Source organism: Pelophylax lessonae (genome assembly GCF_965119305.1).
Source record: "Pelophylax lessonae genome assembly, chromosome: 2".
Classification (NCBI taxonomy): domain Eukaryota; kingdom Metazoa; phylum Chordata; class Amphibia; order Anura; family Ranidae; genus Pelophylax; species Pelophylax lessonae.
Genome location: NC_138769.1, coordinates 137,920,133 through 137,936,882, shown reverse-complemented (window position 1 = coordinate 137,936,882; position 16,750 = coordinate 137,920,133). Strand labels below are relative to the sequence as shown.

General features: G+C 51.2%; 2 protein-coding genes across 3 annotated transcripts in view; one reads left to right on the top strand and one right to left on the bottom strand.

The window, feature by feature from the left end:
- PITPNM3 (PITPNM family member 3) overlaps positions 1–16,750 on the bottom strand; it is a 1,035,839-nt gene that overhangs the window by 97,248 nt on the left and 921,841 nt on the right. The window lies entirely within an intron of this gene.
- The window catches only part of PIMREG (PICALM interacting mitotic regulator), a 61,490-nt gene continuing 54,577 nt past the window's right edge, over positions 9,838–16,750 (top strand). For both annotated transcript variants that reach the window (XM_082244760.1, XM_082244761.1), the window contains exon 1: positions 9,838–9,926. The gene's annotated coding sequence lies outside the window, so the exon portion shown is untranslated. The remainder of the gene's footprint in view (positions 9,927–16,750) is intronic.

The window sequence follows — 16,750 nt, the reverse complement described above, 5'->3', positions numbered from 1 at the left end:
AATCCCAGAACATGTATACATTCAAAAAGTACAATGGGCAGTGCTTATGTAGAAACACGGACATATGCAGAGATGAGCAGAAATGGCTGCCATCTTATGGACCTGTCTGTGCTCATCCGTAAACATTACCTGTTAGTGGATCTATTCAAACGTGATTCATATATAAACCAGATTTGATAGTGACCATTCTATTTGTTCCAGTTGATGAGGCTTTATCTGCATTAGATAATAGCAGCAGTGTTTCAGTCATACCGATCGAATGTGACTAAAAGGTGCCATCTATTAATCTTGATAAAATGAGAAGAATTCCATATCACAAACATAACTCAGCAGTGCAGGGCCCCGAACTGCGGATATAGATCTGTGCGATGGACTCTCTTTGCTACAAGTATTGTGCCATCTCATCCAATGGAAGGTTTTCACTAACAAGTCTTTCCTGCAATGACAGTTAAAGTGATAATCACTGTGAATAGCGATTATCGGTAAAACTGACACTGGGAGACATTATGACTATTTGACTAAATAAAATGTCCACAATTAAATTTCCACAACACCACCAAACTCCACTGCATAGTAAACTGCAGCTGAAATGAACGAAGGTGCAGGGAGCGATGCTACGGGCACCACAGAGTTGCTGATCAATGTGCAGGTGAGTGGTCATGGGGTGATCTGACTGTACTGGTGTCAGGAAGGACATTCCAGCAGATAGGATGGCTCTTCTAGACGATGTCCTGTGTATAGTCACAGGCTAATTAATGTTCCTGTTCATGCTAATAGAAATTGTGCACATGCTCGTGCACGCGCCATTGCTCACGCATGCACATTTGTTGCTTGTATTGGCGCCAAGTGGGCTATTTAACCTGAGCCTGGGCTATGCTTCAGTGCTGTCTTGTATATAGCTTTCCTGTGCATACCTGCAACCTGTAAATCTGCATCTGAGTACTGTTATCAACCCCAGTTGTCTTGACAGCTCCTGAACTCTGCCTGAATTGATCACGGCTTGCTTCTGACCACGCTTCTGCCTGTTCCCCTTGCTGCTTCTCCAATGATCTGTTACCCACTTGGCCGGCATCCTGACAATTCTCCTGTTTATGCAACTGCACCTGATCCGTCTGCCTGTGTATGACCCGGTTAGTCTGACTCTGCCTCTGTCTCCATTGCTGCTGGACTGCCTGCTTAGGTCCCCTGACAAAATTCTGCTGGTGCACCCCTGCTCCACAGCAATCTACTAGCGGTCTTCCCCTGCATGTTCCTTGGAGTCCGTTCATCCCTGCTGCTAGCAAGACCAATAGGCACTCGTGCCACTCTGCCCCCCTGCGCTTCCTGTCTGCTCTATAAGGGGCCCCAAGTCAGAGGTGTAAGAGAGGCCTTCCTTTCCATGTCAGGCTCTTCCACCAGGCATGTGGAAGCCGGCGGTGGATCATGTGACTCAGGCTCAGCAAGACGGACCGTCACGGCGCCGAGAGTCCCACACCACATCCAGTAATGTGTCTGACAGTACACACACAGACGCCAGCTGCATGATCGACGGACCAAGTTAGTAATAAAAATCAGCAGCAGTGCAATTATTGGTCCCATCCTCCGACCTCCACCAGACCACCACTGCCCCCTGGCCCCTGCTGCCCCCTGGCCCCTGCTGATCTCACCACCCCCACTGATTCCCCACCCCCCACCACCCCTGCCACTGATCCCCCCCCCACCACCCCTGCCACTGATGCCACCACCCCTGCCACTGATCCCCCCCCACCACCCCTGCCACTGATGCCACCACCCCCCCTCACCACCACCACTGCCACCGATCCCATCCCCCCCACCACCCCTGCCACTGATCCCACCCCCCTCACCACCACCACTGCCAGTGATCCCATCAACCTCACCACCACCACTGCCACCGATCCCACCCCCCTCACCACCACCGCTGCCACCCCCTCACCACCACCCCTGTTGCCACCCCTCACCACCACCCCTGCTGCCACCGATCCCACCCCCCTCACCACCACCGCTGCCACCGATCCCACCCCCCTCACCACCACCACCGCTGCCACCGACCCCACCCCCCTCATCACCACCACCGCTGCCACCCCCTCACCACCACCCCCGCTGCCACCGATCCCACCCCCCTCATCACCACCACCGCTGCCACCCCTCACCACCATCCCTGCTGCTAGCAAGACCAATAGGCACTCGTGCCACTCTGCCCCCCTGCGCTTCCTGTCTGCTCTATAAGGGGCCCCAAGTCAGAGGTGTAAGAGAGGCCTTCCTCTCCATGTCAGGCTCTTCCACCAGGCATGTGACAATTTAAAGTACACTGTTGTGTGCATTGGAAAAGTGTGTGAGGGGGGCAGGGCCGGACTGGCCGACCGGGATACCGGGAAAATTCCCGGTGGGCCGCCGGCCCTGGGGCCGCTTTAAGATTGGGGCTGCTTTAAGATTCATGGGGCCGCTTTAAGACGCGGCCGCTTTAAGACGCGGCCGCTATTGGGACCGCGCCGCGGCCGCGCTGTGATGGCTGCTGCAGCCCCGGTGAAGTCTTTCCAACGTGACGTCAGCCGCTATGAGCGGCATGACATCACATCTGGCGGGAGCGGCTGCGCGGCGCCGGCGGTGGATCATGTGGCTCAGCAAGACGGACCGTCACGGCGCCGAGAGTCCCACACCACATCCAGTAATGTGTCTGACAGTACACACACAGAAGCCAGCAGCATGATCGACGGACCAAGTTAGTAATAAAAATCAGCAGCAGTGCAATTATTGGTCCCATCCTCCGACCTCCACCAGACCACCACTGCCCCCTGGCCCCTGCTGATCTCACCACCCCCACTGATCCCCCCCCCACCACCCCTGCCACTGATGCCACCACCCCTGCCACTGATCCCCCCCACCACCCCTGCCACTGATGCCACCACCCCTGCCACTGATCCCACCACCCCCCCCACCACCACCCCTGCCACTGATCCCATCCCCCCCACCACCCCTGCCACTGATCCCACCCCCCTCACCACCACCACTGCCAGCGATCCCATCAACCTCACCACCACCACTGCCACCGATCCCCCCCCCTCACCACCACCGCTGCCCCCGACCGCACCCCCCTCATCACCACCACCGCTGCCACCGATCCCACCCCCCTCATCACCGCCACCGCTGCCACCCCCCTCATCACCACCACCGCTGCCACCCCCTCACCACCACCCCTGTTGCCACATCTCACCACCACCCCTGCTGCCACCGATCCCACCCCCCTCACCACCACCGCTGCCACCGATCCCACCCCCCTCACCACCACCACCGCTGCCACGGACCCCACCCCCCTCATCACCACCACCGCTGCCACCCCCTCACCACCACCCCCGCTGCCACTGATCCCACCCCCCTCATCACCACCACCGCTGCCACCCCCTCACCACCACCCCTGCTGCCACCGATCCCACCCCCCTCACCATCACCGCTGCCACTTATCCCACCCCCTTCACCATCACCACCCCTTCCACTGATTCCACCCCCCTCACCACCACCCCTGCTGCCACTCATCCCACCCCCCTCATCATGTCTGCAACCTCTGACATCTCCTGTATCATGTCCACACAGCCCCTGACATCTCCTGTACGATGTCCGCACAGCCCCTGACATCTCCTGTACCATGTCCACAGCCCCTGACCTCTCCTGTACCATGTCCACACAGCCCCTGACATCTCCTGTACCATGTCCACACAGCCCCTGACCTCTCCTGTACCATGTCCACAGCCCCTGACCTCTCCTGTACCATGTCCACACAGCCCCTGACATCTCCTGTACCATGTCCACACAGCCCCTGACCTCTCCTGTACATGTCCACACAGCCCCTGACATCTCCTGTACCATGTCCACACAGCCCCTGACATCTCCTGTACCAAGTCCACACAGCCCCTGACATCTCCTGTACCATGTCCGCACAGCCCCTGACATCTCCTGTATCATGTCCACACAGCCTCTGACATCTCCTGTACGATGTCCGCACAGCCTCTGACATCTCCTGTACCATGTCCGCACAACCCCTGACATCTCCTGTGCCATGTCCGCACAGCCCCTGACATCTCCTGTACCATGTCCACACAGCCCCTGACATCTCCTGTACCATGTCCGCACAGCCCCTGACATCTCCTGTATTATGTCCGCACAGCCCCTGACATCTCCTCTACCATGTCTGCACAGCCCCTGACATCTCCTGTACCATGTCCACACAGCCCCTGACATCTCCTGTACCATGTCTGCGCAGCCCCTGACATGTCCTGTACCATGTCTGCACAGCCCCTGACATCTCCTGTACCATGTCCGCACAGCCCCTGACATCTCCTGTACCATGTCCGCACAGCCCCTGACATCTCCTGTACCATGTCCGCACAGCCCCTGACATCTCCTGTACCATGTCCAAACAGCCCCTAACATCTCCTGTATCATGTCCACCGGCCCTGGAGGGGGGGTACAGAGATGTGCTGGGAGTTGGAGGTGCACAAAAAGTGGGTACAGAGCAGAGATGTGTTAGGCCCCTTTCACAATGGCAGACCGATGGGGTCCGCTTATCTGTTTTCCAGGCAGACCCGATCGGTCCATTCATACCCTTCTATGGAGAGGCGGGTGTAAATGGACATGTGTCTGCTGAGATCTGCCGACATCTGATCGGATAAAAACAGGATCGGATAAGAGTCAGATGGAAATGGACAGGAGGTCCATAGAGAACAGCGGGCCGTGTCCGCTCTACATCAGTGGAGTGGACATGGACCTGTCATCCGTTTGCTCAGCAGGGATCAGTGGAGAGATACCCCGCAGAGCAAGCAAAACCCACTGATGGGTCTGCCCTTGTGAAAGGGGCCTTATAGGTGTGCGGGTTGCCAAGTTCGCTTGGTGCAGAGTACAGTGGTGTGCTGGAGGGATACAGAGGATGCTGGAAGGTGCAGAGGTGTGTGTGTGGGGGGGAGGGTTAGGAGGTGTGCTATGGGTTAGAAAGGCTTGCTTGCCAAATGGAGGCATACTGGGGGATAAAGAGGATACTAGGAGGTGCAGAGGTGTGCTGGGGGCAGCGATGTCCAAAGGGGTACAAAGTGCTAGGGGTACAGAGGTTATTTGGGAGGTACAGAGATGTAAATTAATAGAAAAATACAATTGGCGCAAACAATCACATGCTAATACAATCAAATTGCAACCTGAACACTAAGGGGTGCATTACTTCGCCCTGTCTTTAAATATAAGGGACCAGCAGGTCAAAAGCGCTTGTCCCTTACAAAGAGAATCAGAGGATATGTAGCAGTGGTGGTCTATCGAACCAAGCCTCTTACATAGAAAATCCCTATATGACCAAACCTATAGTATCACCTGTCCTACTCACAGGGATGTTACAAAAGGTAACAGGCACTCCTGGACTTCAGAGAATGATCCTCTTGATTACCAGAATGTATCAATAAAACAGGATGCCCATCTCATGTCGGCAGGACGGGATAGCAGCGGGTGACGTAATTGGATATGGCTCCTCCTCTTGTACGCATTACATCCTATGGGACTTCGTCAGCAGTGTGGAACCACATAGTCACCCTGTCGCTGATATACTATGCGAGCTACCATGGAAACTACGAATCCCATTTTCTCTCACGTCCATTGACAGACACAGCTCCTGTGATTCTTGACCATCGGGACATCCTAAAGCAGTGTTAAACATGAGGGGTGGGATCGGTCATCCTCCCACCCCCCTGTGCCCTGGATTGGGATCGGCCATCCTCAACACACCCCCCCCCCCGTTCCCTGGATTGGGATCGGATCGGCCATCCTCACACCCCCCTGTGCCCTGTTTTGGGATGGGCCATCTTCACAATCCCCTGTGCCCTGGATTGGGATCGGCCATCCTTACACTACCCTGTGCCCTGAATTGGGATCGGCCATCATCACAACCCCCTCCCCGTACTCTGAATTTCTGAATTAAGATAGATGATCCTCAACCCCCCCCTTTACCCTGGATTGGGATTGGCCATGCTCACAGCCCCCTGTTCCCTGGATGTATCAGCCATGCGCAAACCCCTCTGTGCCCTGGATGAGATTGATCATCCTTACACCCCCCTGTGCCCTGGATTGGGATCGGCCATCCTTACACCTCCCTATGCCCTGGATTGGGATCGGCCATCCTCACAACACCGCCTGTGCCCCGAATTGGGATCGGCCATGCTCACAGTAGCCTGTTCCCTGGATGTATCGGCCATGCTCACACCCCCCATGTGCCCTGGATGAGATTGATCATCCTCACACACCCCTGGGCCCTAGATTGGGATCAGCCATCCTCACAACCCCTTGTGCCCTAGATTGGGATCGGCCATCCTCACAACCCCCTGTGCCCTTGTTTGGGATCGGCCATCCTCACAATCTCCCGTGCCCTGGATTTGGATTGGCCATGCTCACACCCCCCTGTTCCCTGGATGTGATTGGTCAGTCTCACACCCTCCTGTTCCCTGGATGGGATCGATCACCCTCACACCCCCTTGTTCCCTGGATTGGGATTGGCCATGCTCACACCGCCCTGTTCCTTTGATCGGATTGATCATCCTCACACCCCCTTGTGCCCTGGATTGAGATCAGTCATCCTCACACCCCCATGTTCCCTTGATGGGATTGGACATTCTCACAATCCTCTTTGCCCTGAATTGGAATCGGCGATCCTCACAACCTCCTGTGCCCTGGATTGGGATCGGCCCTGCTCATACCACCCTGTTCCCTGGATGGGATCGGTCATCCTCACACCCCCCTGTTCCCTGGATGGGATTGATTATCCTCACACCCCCCTGTTCCCTGGATTGGGATCTCATATGCTCACAGCCCCCTGTTCCCTGGATTGGGATCGGCCATGTTCACACCCCCCTGTTCCCTGGATGAGATCGGTCATCCTCATACTCCCCTGTACCCTGGATGGGATTGATCATTCTCACTACCCCCTGTTCACTGGATAGGATCGATCATCCTCACAGCCCCCTGTTCCCTGGATGTATCGACCATACTCACACCCCCCTGTGCCCTAGATGAGATTGACCATCATCACATCCCCCTGTGCCCTGGATTGGAATTGGTCATCCTTACACCCCCCGTGTCCTGGATTGGGATCGGCCATGTTCACACCCCCCTGTTCCCTGGATGAGATTGGTCATCCTCATACCCCCCTGTACCCTGGATGGGATCGATCATTCTCACAACCCCCTGTTCCCTGGATAGGATCGATCATCCTCACAGCCCCCTGTTCCCTGGATGTATCGACCATGCTCACACCCCCCTGTGCCCTGGATGAGATTGACCATCATCACATCCCCCTGTGCCCTGGATTGGGATTGGGCATCCTCACAACCTCCTGATCCCTGGATTTGGATCGGCCATGCTCACACCCCCCTGTTCCTTGGTTGGGATTGGTCATTCCCACACCCCTCTGTTTCCTGGTTGGGATCTATCATCCTCACATCCCCCTGTACCCTGGATTGGGATTGGCCATGCTCACACCCCCCTGTTATCTGGATTGGGTTGATCATCCTCACACCCCCCTGTGCCCTGGATTGGGATTGGCCATCCTCACCCCCCCCCCTGTGCCCTGGATTGGGATCGGCCATCCTCACATCCCCCGGATAGGGATCAGCCATCCTCACCCCTCCCATTCCCTGGATGGGATCGATCATCCTCACAGCCCCCTGTGCCCTGGATTGGGATCAGCCATCCTCCCACCCCCCTGTGCCCTAAATTGGGATCAGCTATCCTCACACACTCTGTGCCCTGGATTGGGATGGGCCATGCTCACACCCCCCTGTTCCCTGGATGGGATTGATCATCCTCACAGTCCCCTTTTCCCTGGATGGGATCAATCATCCTCACACCCCCCTATGCCCTGGATTGGGATCGGCCATGCTCACAGCCCCCTGTTTCCCAGATTTATTGGCCATGCTCACACCCCCCCCCCCCCTGTGCCCTGGATTGGGATCGGCCATCCTCACAACCCCCTGTGCCCCGGATTCGAATCGGCTATCCTCACAATCTCCTGTGCCCTAGATTTGGATAGGCCATGCTCACACCTCCGTTCCCTGGATGGGATCGGTCATCCTCACAACCCCCTGTGCCCTGGATTGAGATTGGCCATCCTCACAATCTCCTGTGCCCTGGATTTGGATCGGCCATGCTCACACCTCAGTTCCCAGGATGGGTTCAATCATCCTCATAGCCCCCTTTTCCCTGGATGGGATCGATCATCTTCACACCCCCTGTGCCCTGGATTGGGATCGGCCATCCTCACACCCCTCTGCATCAAATTGGTTTGCATGGTTGCCATCCCGGAAGGAAACCTCTTCTAAAGATGATGCACAAGAAAGCCCACAAACTGTTTTCTGAAGACAAGCAGACTAAGGACATTGATTACTGGAACCATGTCCTGTGGTCTGATGAGACCAAGATAAACGTATTTGGTTTAGATGGTGTCAAACGTGTGTGTGGCAGCAACCAGGTGAGGAGTACAAAGACAAGTTTGTCTTGCCTACAGTCAACCATGGTGGTGGGAGTGTCATGGTCTGGGGGCTGGGGCTTCATGAGTGCTGCAGGCACTGGGGAGCTACAGTTCATTGAGGGAACCATGAATGCTAACATGTACTGTGACATACTGAAGCAGAGCATGATCCCCTCTCTTCGGAGACTGGGTCGCAGGGCAGTATTCCAACATGATAACGACCCCAAGCACACCTCCAAGACGACCACTGCTTTGCTAAAGAAGCTGAGGGTAAAGGTGATGGACCGGCCAAGCATGTCTTCAGACCTAAACCCTATTGAGCATCTGTGGGGCATCCCCAAACAGAAGGTGGAGGAACTCAAGGTCTCTAACATCCACCAGCCCTGTGATGTCATCATGGAGGAGTGGAGGAGGACTCCAGTGACAACCTGTGAAGCTCTGATGAACTCCATGTCCAAGAGGGTTAAGGCAGTGCTGGAAAATAATGGTGGTCACACAAAATATTCACACTATGGGCCCAATTAGGACATTTTCACTTAGGGTTGTACTCACTTTTGTTTCCAGCGGCTTAGACATTTAGTGCCGGCTCACACTGTTCCGACTTGTCAGGCGACTTGGTCACCTGACAAGTAGCAGACCGTGCTGTGCAATTGGAACCGGTCTAATAGGAGCTCCGACTTAGAAAAAGGTTCCTGCACTACTTTGGGGCGACATCGGAGCGACTTGCATTGACTTCCATTATGTGAATGGGCGATGGCATAACTTGCCCGAAGTCGTGTCGCCCTAGTGTGAACCGACACTTATGGCTGTGTGTTGATTTATTTTGAGGGAACAGCAAACTTACACTGTTATACAAGCTGTACACTCACTACTTTACATTGTAGCAAAGTGTCATTTCTTCAGTGTTGTCACATGAAAAGATATAATAAAATATTTACAAAAATGTGAGGGGTGTACTTACTTTTGTGAGATACTGTGTGTGTATATATATATATATATACACACATACTTTTTATGTTTTGAGGCAGGGGGAAGAATCTTGGGAGAGTTCCCACACTTTTCCACACCCCTTGTGGCCTGGATTGGGATCAGCCTCGTCTCACCCCCCCCCCTGTTCACTGGATGGGATCGATCGTCCTTACCCCTCACTCCTCCCTCCCCTGTTCCTTGTACTGGGATCGGCCATCCACACCCCCTCCTCCCCTGTGTATCCCAGCCTGGTAACCCCGCCCTCCTCTCATTCTGTAACCCTCCAGCTCCCAGGCTGTGTACTATTCCTCTTCTCTGAGCGCCCCGCCCTCTACCCTTCCAGCGCCGAGAGAGTTACACTACAATGGAAGCCGGAGCAGCCAATGGGAGGCGAGCAGCGGCTGTGCGGAGGGAGCTGGCGCCTGATTCGAACAGAAGGGAGTGCGAGTCTGGGAGCGAGAGGCGGGTGAGTGAGCTCGGCGCTGGTTCTGCCATATGCTGCATTGTCTGCTCTGTGTATACAGTGTATGGGCAGCACGGTGTGTTCTATGTATGTCTGTGCTTCCACACAGCCCGTCCCTTAGCCCTGTACACACCGAGGGAGCACTGGGGGGATGGGGAGCTCAGGTAATGGGTCACAATTGGTTGGGAAATCCTGATTGGTCAATCTTCTCCCAGATGTCTGCTGATGGTTCCCCTCTCTCTATATACACCCAGATCACACAGGACTGCATTCCACTTCTGTCTATGGGGTTAGATATACTACCTATATCTAGGATGTAATATTAAACATGGTGCCTCCCCCCCCTACATAACAAATCAGGATTCCCTCTCCTCCTCGCTCCATTTTAATTGAAAGTGATTGTAAAATAAAGTAAATCTGCCATACTTCCCTGCCTTGTGCACAGAGCTGCCCTTCTCTCAGGTCCCTCTCCTGTGCTCCTCCCCCTTGCGGAGTGCCCCCATAACAAGCCTTATGCGATACGCAGGGGGTGTCAATTAAAAGATAACGACACCCCCAGTTGCAATCGCATATCGCAGTGCGATCTGCAAATACACACAGAATCCGATTGCACAAGTGTGAACCACTGTGCGATCCGATTCAAATGCGGCTCAAAAAAAGCCTCATGTGCGTGTTTGGTGCGAATTCAGCCATACAGTGCCGGTTCACATATGTGCGGCTGCGGTGATCGCATGTAATGTCGGAGCGCACTGCTCCTTCAAGCGGAGTTCCACCCAGTGCACATTTTTAAAAAAAAAAAAATACCCCCGGGACAGTCAGGGGTAGTACATTCCACGATGGATAGCCTCTGATCTGTCCTGGGTTGCACTTACCTTTTAGGAGAAATACTTAATCTTGAAAAAGTATTGTCCAGCGCTGCCACCTCAGGTGTGGGCAGCTTGAAGCCAGCGCAATCCTCTTCTGTGTCCTCTTCCTTCTTCTTCGGTCCCACGATGCACTGCACCGGCCCCGCCGTCACTTCCGGTGCGCGCGCGTCATCCCTCCACAGCTTCTGGGCATGCCCAGAAGCTGTTTAGAAGGGAATGACGAGCGCGCGCCGGAACTGACGTCGGGGCCAGTGCAGGCGCAATGATTCCTGGGAGCGATGACGTTCAGCTCCCAGGAATCATTGCAAAAGCCAGGAAGTGACGACGGGCCGCGGCCGCCGAGGGGAGGAAGAAGGAAGTAAGGCGAGTATATTTTCTCTACAAGGTAAGTAAAAAAAAAAAAATTGCGATTATCCATTTGTTTTTCAGGTGACCCGGAGCGAGAAGATGGAGGTAAGTATAAAATTAGGGTGGAACTCCACTTTCATTACATGCGATCGGCTGTGCAGTGCGAGTTCAGCCATACACTTTGTATGGCTGAAATTCGCACTGCACCCGCACCAAAGTCGCAGCCGCATCAGGATCGGATCGCACAGCGGTTCACACTTGTGCGATCCGATCCTGTGCGAACTGTAAGATCGCACTGCGATTTGCGATCAAACTGGGGGTGTCGTTAAGATTTCATTGACACCCTCAGCGTATCGCATATGGCAGTGTGAACTGCCAGGGGTGTGTTTGCGATGCGGGAACAGGCTGCGAATTCACAGCCTTCCCGCATCGCATAAGTGTGAACCGGCACACAAAGTGTATGGCTGAACTCGCATCCTCACATCAGATCGCATGTAATTAGGAGCAGTGCACTCCGAATTACATGCGATCTCCGTATAACGCGGAAGTGTGAACCGGCACTTAAAATAAAAAAGATTTTGAGAATGGAGAGAGAATTGTGATCTTCCTTCTAAGCAAAAAAATAGTGATTCTCATTTTTGCCAGAATCGTGCAGCTCTAATAAACAGACAAAACTTTTTTTTTTGGCCAGGATTTAGTAGGAAATAGGTAAAATAAGGAACTGCCTGAAATTGTGACGTTCCTTTCTCTCTCCCAAACTGAAGTTACATAATGTAGGATTTGGACACATTGTAATGTCAGATGTCACTGTGGAATTGTTGGCTTTGATAAGGTTCATACACCGATGTGTGTTTTCTTTTTCCAGAGGTCTGTAACATTTTTATTTCAGCCATTCTGGGTGACTCTAAGGACATGATCTTTGTGTTTATGTCAATGGCAGTCCTAGGCTGGCTATAATACCCTTTAGCATCTCTTTGATCGCACATAGGATATTACAATAGTTACAGTATAACTAAGTAAACTTTTTTTTTTTTAAGTTGTGGACGGGCATTAGAATTTCTGTCATGTCTATTGCTGCCTGTGACCCTGGTCACACCTATGCAGGTGCAATGGAGTACACATTTCTGTGCGTCATGTTTAGCGCAAACCCTTTCAGTGGGCTGCCCTGCGTGTGAAAATCACACAAAAAAGTTCATGACCTTTTTAAAATCATGTTGCCATACATTTTGCTGTGCACTAGCAATGTGCGTGGGGGTGCCATGCAGGTGCCTGAAAAAGAATTGCTCGTTTTTGTGCATTGTGGGAATGCACACACTTTTGCACAAATGTGAAGTTAGTCCTAGGAAGATTCAGGCTACGTTCACCTGTGATTCTGCCCGCGATCCGGAAATAATTGCAAATCGCGGGATGCCTGTGCGTTGCCCGTGATTTGCAATGGCACCCCAAGCGCTGTGCGATGTTGCCGCGATTTCCGCCTGCCGAATCGCGGTAACATCGCGCAAACAAAATCCTGGGACGCATGACGCCCCAAAGAATTTCTTGTACCTTTTTTGGGCATCATGCGTCCCGCGATTTTGTTTGCGCAATGTTACCGCGATTCGGCAGGTGGAAATCGCGGCAACATTGCACAGCGTTTGGGGTGCCATTGCAAATCATGGGCAATGCACAGGCGTCCTGCGATTTGCTATTATTTCCAGATTGAGGGCAGAATCTCGGTGATTCTGCCCATGATCCGCTACGCCCACATGTGAACGTAGCCTCACCCTCTTTGTCCTGTTTACCATTATTGCCATGGCTGATTGTGAAAGAAAATTTTACATTTTTATGAAATATAAACAAAGGTGAAATCTTCCAATGGGGACACTAGTTCTGGTGACAACCAGGGATTCCCTCACTATGGAGGGATTTCTTCTCACTTCCTCTTTTGGCTATCGGACAGGAAGCGAAGGGAAAGCTCCTTGATGGGGGCACAAATGGCAAAAAATGAATAAATAACCCTCCCTTATTCTCTAATATTATAAAATAAAAAGTTTGCCTTTAGTTTTACTTTAACCTCTTGCCGACCGTGCACGAGGTCTCTGCGGCGCGAGACACAACGGGAGGCAGGCCGAGGGAGGAGCGGCAACGATTGCCGCTGGCCTCCTGCGATCGTCAGATAAACTGACAGAAGACCCGCCTGCTTATGTAAACAAAGCAGGCAAGTCTTCTGTCACACAGGCAGAGAGAGATGGTGTTTCAGCTGAGCTACAACCCCGATCTCTCTGTGCCTGTCACAGAGCCCCCCCCCCCCCCCACACACGCACATAGTCAGTAAGCATATTTAGGCACACATGTTACCCCTTTGATCACCCCCAGTGTTAACCCCTTCCCTGCCAGTGTCATTTAGGCAGTAACAGTGCATAATATTTAGCACTGATTACTATATTAATGTCACTGGTCCCCAAAAAGTGTCAAAAATGTCAGGGGCCCGATCAGTCCTCCGCAATGTCGCAGTCCCACTATAAAACGCTGATCGCCGCCATTACTAATAAAAACAAAAAAATAAATAAAAATTTCCAAAAATCGATCCCGTAGTTTGTAAACACAAGAACTTTTGCGCAAACCAATTAAAATATTCTTTTTGGGATTTTTTTTTTTTTTATCCAAAAATATGTAGACATTGGCCTAAAGTGGCCCGTCACTGATAAAAAAAAAAAATAGATTTTTTTTATTAGGAATGTTTTATAGCGGAAAGTAAAAAATATGGCTTTTTTTTTTCAAAATTGTCGCTCTTTTTTTGTTAATAGCGCAAAATCTAAAAACCGCTGAGGTGATCAATTACCACCAAAAGAAAGCTCTATTTGTGGGAAAAAAGACATCAATTATATTTGGGTACAGCGTCGCACGACCACACAATTTTTCGTTAAAGTAACGCAGTGCCGAATTGCAAACAAATGGCCTGGTCGTTAAGGAGGTAAAACCTTCCGGGCCTGAAGTTGTTAAATATGAGTTTATCTATTTTTTCTAATTTTGTCTATGGATAAAGTGCTTGGCTGCTGTTATTAGTCCGGCTCTGTAGGGATTACATTGATGTATATTGATAGAAAAGAGATGAAACTGCTTATGGCTATGCCATCAAGGCTTGACGTCTCTTCTTAGTATGCTTTGGTATCATTCTCTAGCAAATACTCCGTATTCCTAATGTCAACCATTCTGCTTGGCTTTGAATTTTGGCTCGGTAACATGACTTTCTTCCTCTTTGACATTTCCTGTAAAATCAGCAAGCTGCAGAAAGTGTACTGGATATCTTATGTTGTATACAGACACATTTCCTATTCTTCTTGTAGAATGCACATTTCACATTCCACCCATTGAGAACTTGGCAGTGGATGAGGGTTGTGGCCTTTCAGAATTCAAATTCAAAGGGAACCGTAATAATTCATGTTCCTTGCAAAGCTATAGAAAAGTCAGTGCTCACTGACTTAGGGTCCATGTACACGGGACGCTGGAAATGGTCGTTTAGGAGCAGTTGGGCGTTTTTTTAAGAAGCCCCTGAACCCACCTACATTTTATCTTATCTGTCCATGTACACAGGGTCGTTTACAGTCATTTGCAGGCAGTTGCGTTCAGGGACTTTTTTTAGAACGCAATTATTTGCGTTCGAACCTGTGTTTCCCGGCATTTCAAACGCACAAATGCGTCCGAACGCGTCTGAACGCGATGACCCACGTTTAGCGTTCGCGTTTTTCCATTTTAAAGGGGAATAATTTTTTTGACCTCTAGGAACGCTTCTAAACGCAAACGCCGCTAAACGCCCGCTAAACGCGGGTACAAACGCGACCGAACGGACGTTTCAAACGTCCTAAAAATTTCAGCATTCAAAGGGACTTTTAACAACGTCCCGTGTACATGGAGCCTTAGATTGGTCACATAAGTAGATTTTATTTTTATTTTTTTTAAGCTGATTTGATGGATTGGTTCTTCAGACAATGTGTAAGGCTAAGTTCACATGTTAGCGTAGCGGATCGCGGGCAGAATCACCGCGATTCTGCCCGCGATCCGGAAATCATTGCAAATCGCGGGACGCCTGTGTGTTGCCGTTGATTTGCAATGGCACCCCAAACGCTGTGCGATGTTGCCGCGATTTCTGCCTGCCGAATCCCGGTAACATCGCGCAAACAAAATTGCGGGTCGCATGATGCCCAAAAGAAGCTCTTGTACCTTTTTTGGGCGTCATGCGACCCGCGATTTTGTTTGCGCGATGTTACCGCGATTCGGCAGGCGGAAATCGCGGCAACATCGCACAGCGTTTGGGGTGCCATTGCAAATCAACGGCAACGCACAGGCGTCCCGCGATTTGCAATGATTTCCGGATTGCGGTGATTCTGCCCGCGATCCGCTACGCCAACATGTGAACGTAGCCTAAGAACCATGGATAGACAGGGAGGTTTCCTGTGATGGTGTCATCCACTTTTCTAAACATGTCATTTTTTTGTTTTCTTGAGTATTTCAGCCTGTAATACACCCAATGAGGTAGTACGGTGTAAATCAGGTTATTTCTCATTATCTTTGCTTTGTACCAGCAAAAGATGAATATAAAATCAAGCAAAAAAAGAAAATGTACAGACTGACCATAAGAATATCCATTTACGATGGATGGGGCAAATTAAAAGGTTTAATGTACTGTTGGTTCACACCTATGCATTTTAAGGCTAAGTTCACATGTAGGCATTTTGGGGCGTTTTTCTGCTCTAGGATCAGCTCAAACGCCTAGCAAGACCAATCCTATGCATTTCAATGGCCCCTGTTCACATCTAAGTGTTTTGATGTTTTAAGTAAAACGCCCAACGCTCAAAGTACGTGGGCTTCTTTTTGGGCAGATTGCAGGCGTTTTTATTTTGTTTTCCATTGTTCACTTGTCAACCTAAAAAACGCCTGCACAAAAATGCCTGAAAAAAACGCCTTTAAATAGCAATGCCAAGGTGTGAACATAGCCTTAGTGCATTTTGCAGAATCGCACTTCAGTTCATTTAACATGATTTCCTATAGATCCAAATCACTTCTGCACTTTTGAGCCAGTGCATTTTTTTAGAAAGGGTCAGGGAATTTTTACGTGTATTAGACCTCAACGGACCTGCACCAGAAATGCAAGTGTTAAGTTTTTGATGCGTTTTTCTTTTTTTTTTGGGGGGCAGTAGGAAAGTATGACTGTTCTGTTCATGTAGTTCAGCTTTGATGCTATTTAACACACTCTGGTACACAAATACCATCAAAGTGGTGCAGGAACCTTTCTGTCCAAAGTCGCATGTTAGGGTTAAAGTGGAGTTACGGCCACAAAAACATTTTTTTAGATCAATATACCCCCCAATCATAAGCTATCGCCAATTACACTAACCCCACAGTACAGTAATTGAATAAAAATACATTCTTACCTTTTAAAATTGATTGCAGAGTGCGGCCATCTCCGGTGTGGCCGTCTGAAGCCGATGTGTCCCCCGCTGTGTCCCTCTTACTGGTTTCTGGCTACCCAGAATGCCGATCGCAATCTCGCGCATGCGCTGTAGATTGCGATCGGCAATCAGAGTAGCGGCCGGCCATTCCCATTGCATTCTGGGATTGATGACGCTCATCTCC